The following is a 4621-nucleotide window of genomic DNA, read 5'->3' as shown; positions in this document are numbered from 1 at the left end:
GCTGAGACATATAGAAAGAGTTTGCTGCAGTGTTGAGTATCTGTGTGTGTTCATGTCATGCTGTGGTGCAATGTACTTACTGTAACTATTGGATAGAAAACCATGTTTCGCTATTCATTTTTGCAGAATGTCATATCAGAGGCGTTTCAGAGAGGTTGTGAAACCAATTCTCCTTCACTGTAAAAAAAAAAAAAACAACAAAAAACTGCTGTTCAGTTGTTTTTTTGTGACTGGCAACAATCTTTACAAGCTATGTAAATAATAAATTGTGGCCTTGTTTTGGGTCTAATTGGTTCTGTTACCCATGTCTGAAAAGATCTGAAGGATTAGAAAAGGCAATTTATCATTGATAATATTGTCAAATCAATCGCTCTAATTAGAGCTCACATAATGCTTCCAAAATCTCTGAGACTCAAAATGTCAATCCAGAAGTGTCACAGTGAATGCTCTTACATAGTTTTCTTCAATAAAGACCATTTAAATTAACTCTATAAAACATTAACACTCCCTCAAAAGGTTGATCTGTGGGCTTCTAGTCCTTATTTGGAGAGGATAGTGAAAAGAGTAGGAAGTCAGGAAGAATGAGAATGCTGGGAGGAGCTACAGGTCTCACCCGGCCCCGGGCCTCCTGCTGGGACTATAGCCTCTGTACTTAACCTAACACTAGGCCATCAGCGCCCCTGTTACAGTTTCTTGAAAAAGATTTGTTTGTCCAACCTTGGAAAGCCAAAATGTCCAAATCATTATCACATAAGCAAAGAAAGGGGGCAAAATTAAAAACTCTTAAGTGGGGGACCAGAGGGGACTTTTAGGCATTTTTTAGCTCAAAAGTGTGTTACGGGAAAAAAAAAAAGGATTCTATAAATAATTGTATATTCATTTTACTTTGACTACCTAAACAGTTCACCTTTCTGTTTCAGATCTTTACCTTTGTGAAAGTGCAAATAAGAAACCTTTTAGACTGTAGACAGTCATTCTGCCAACATAAAATCCATTTCAAAACATTTATTACCTCATTTTAATAGAGCAGATATGTCACACACACATCTAACCAACTGGAAAAAAGAAGACCAGTTTTCCAGTATGCAGGGAACCAGTGAAGAAGAGATGAGGTCAGTTTGTGTTGTATGTCCACAGATAGAAAAACTTGTTGAATGACACCCTCGCAAACTTTAGTATGTATGAAGGCAAAACACGACCTGTGAGAACTCACAATATTGACTTTATATTGGCTGATTGTTTGTTAGCCCACTACCTTTAAGGTTTTTCCTGCTTCTGTGTTTCTGTAAGCAGAACTGATGTTGGTCTCTTACCCTGACCCAACCCATTTATGTTTTTGTTATTTTATTCCTCTTTTTTTTTACCCCTTGTTGGATTTTCATCATAAAAGTAAAATGCATTTTTGTAAGTTGATGTTATTTGACACATTTTTTAACCCTATGCAGCTATGCTGTAATTCTGGGCAGAAAAACCTAAAGGAATTTCTTCATCCTGAGATGTTTCAGTATAGGGCTCAAAGATGACATTGTTGTTAAGGGACATTCTTTATGTGTGAAAAAAGGTTTAAGTCTCTTCTTGAGTTTTATACTTCTTCAAGTGAATTGCATCATCTTCTTCTTTTAACTCATGTTTGTGTCACCATGGCCTTGGGGTATTCTCTCACTTTCCCACATTCAAGCCACAACACTGTCCCTGTCTGGCTATGTTTATGCCCTTTAAAGTCTCTAATCGTCACATGATTATAGAGTGTGAGTGTTTTTGTTCTACCTCGAGGAGACAGAGGCATCATTGTGTAGCCTCAACAGTCTGAGCTACAGTACGACAATAATAAAGTCTTGAAGTCATAGTAAAGTCATGCTGCAAAAATAGGTGAGTACATAATTCCTTTAAATGCTATTTATTCAACTTTCTTTTAATGTTCATCTGAAGATTTAAAAAAAGGTAGCCATGACCCCACCCTAGTTGTCCCTGTCTCTCTGATTTATCATCTCTAAGTGATGTTTACGCTGTTGAGTCAATTTCATCAACAGCTATCATCATGACAGGCTTTAATATGCACCAACAAGATCGCAGTGTGTCCTTCAAGCATCACAACCAACATGTTGTCATTCATTCATGTGCAGCCCTAGGACCTGTCATTTATACTGTTGTCTAAACTGTGAAGAGAGATGTGAGTTGTCTTCACAGCTGTCTCACAGTGTACAGACTCCGGTCCGACCCGTTCCATACAATTGCAGTGCATTATGGGAGTTAATGCTAATTAATTACAGGAGCAGTAATGTGTGTGTCATGTATCGGTCCAGCCAGCAGTTGATTTTAATCAAAGCTCTGACTCTTCATACGTTCAATTTTATTCTGAAGAAAATATTTTTTTTCCAACTCTTTTTATTTGAAATACTCAATATAGAGACAAACACTGACAAATAAGGCATAATTATGAAGCAGTGTAAACCCATACAGCAGGGAAGTATGACACACACACACACACACACACACACACACACACACACACACACACACACACACACACACACACACACACACACACACACACACACACACACACACACACACACACACACACACACACACACACACACACATCCCATTGAAAGCAACAGACAGACAGTTCTGAAGAAAATGTTTAACTGTAGAACAATATTACAGTGAAACGTCTTAATTCTACTCTCTTTCACTAATAATAATTTGGGAAATGTATGTAAACAATTTAACCAAAAATTTGAGCTTACATATGAAAAGTCATTTAATGAAATTTTTCTCAAAAACATTTAAAAAACATTTTTTTAATCACCACATAGCTAGCAATCAATAATCCAACGGTCACTTTGGCTTTAGCTAACATTAGCAGTTAGTTAGCTCGCAAAGACCTTATATTTTAAGAAAACAAGTAGACTAAGTAACATTTACAGGCTCACATACATAAAGTTATTTTAATACATTTATATGCAAAAATGCCAATATCACCACATATAAAATATCTAGAATTTTCAATAAGCTTGTTAATATATAGGAAACAATTCAACAGAATTGAGTTACCTTGCTCATTTTAAGGTCACCTTTACATTAGCCAGTTAAGCCCTCACAATGTACAGTAATATTGTTATTACCGCATAACAAGCTAATGTTAAGCCAAATGTCTGTTAACCTTTAGCTAGGATTTGCTAATAAAGTGCTACAACAATAATAATGTGTTGGTCTAGAATTATTTCATAATTTCTAATAATTTAGGAAAAGAATTTCACAAATCTAACAGGGATACATACAGGTTAGGTCATTTTAGAACATTTTAATGCAAACTTTTCTACTTTTAACCACCACATAATGTTTATCTAGCTGTCACTGTACTAGTTAACATGTGTTAACTTGTTGAGCCCTGGTGTTCAGATCTGGATATGAATCCGAACCAGTGATGGATTTAACTTAATGCATTGAGAAGGAAAAGACAGAAAGGCTCTGGTTCTCTGAGCTCTCAGTTGTTCCCTCAGTGTAGACACAGCTTTCTGGTAGGCATAGATCCATTTGCAGAGGCTCTATATTCAATAGTGACAGCAGCTCACATCCATCTTAGCGGCCTTGGCTGGCTGTCAGCAGTTCTGTTCATCATTGGATGAGCTGCATCCTATGAAAACATTCACACCAACCTGAGCACCTGTGAACAGATGTCATACTGTTGTGATATAAATATTTAAAGACGGGCTTCACTAAAGCTTCATTTTGTACTGAACATTAGGGGAAAACAGATGGTCCAATCTAAAATTAGCTTGTTAGCTACTGCATGCTCTAAATTTAGTTGTGATAAAATTATGCATCAGAGTTTTTTTGTTAGAAGGCACACCATTGTTGAAGCTCTAATTTTCCTTGTCTGGCTAAAAACTGCCCCCCTCACATGCTCCATGTCTGAAGGCTTGGCACTTAGGTCCAAGAAGAGACTTAAGGATGAGCTAATCAGCTCAGGATTTGATACTGTAATCAGTGTTGGCTGCGAACACTGAGCGGATCACAGGAAAATGAAGACACAGATTAGACTGTATGAGTTTGAATATATAAATACCACACAGTATGTTCACTGGATATCAGTGTGTCAAATGTGTGTGTTGTAAGAATTCGGAGGTGTGTCTTGTTTGAGTCTGATGTGTTCACAGAAAGCAGATGTCCTCTGACTCTCCTGATAAAGTGAGGACTGCGATAGGCAGACGTTCAGCTCTCGCTCCTTCACCCCTCCATCTGCTGCGATGTAAGCTTAGAGAAACCGGATCCTTCTATTCCCCCTCACACCTCAGTTAAAAGAGGACCTCTTTAATTACCTTCCTTTGCTATTCTGGAAGATGATGATTAACCACTTCAAGTAGATGACAGGAAGATTGATTTTCCTCTGAGATGATAACATGACTAAGCATCTGTTATGATATTAGAGCAGCTTCTAATTTCAGTCCATTATAAATTATTTACCATCACATGTAACATTCAAATCTTTAAATACATTCATTTTATAATGCCTCTGCCCTGTACAAACTGCAGTCCTCTAATATTATTGTCCTCCTGTAACAATCCACCAAAGTGTGATACAATTACCCTTATCCATGAAATCCATAGTAACCTG

This window comes from Labrus bergylta, chromosome 23 (genome assembly GCF_963930695.1).
Source record: "Labrus bergylta chromosome 23, fLabBer1.1, whole genome shotgun sequence".
In the NCBI taxonomy this organism is placed as follows: domain Eukaryota; kingdom Metazoa; phylum Chordata; class Actinopteri; order Labriformes; family Labridae; genus Labrus; species Labrus bergylta.
This window is presented reverse-complemented; position numbering follows the sequence as displayed.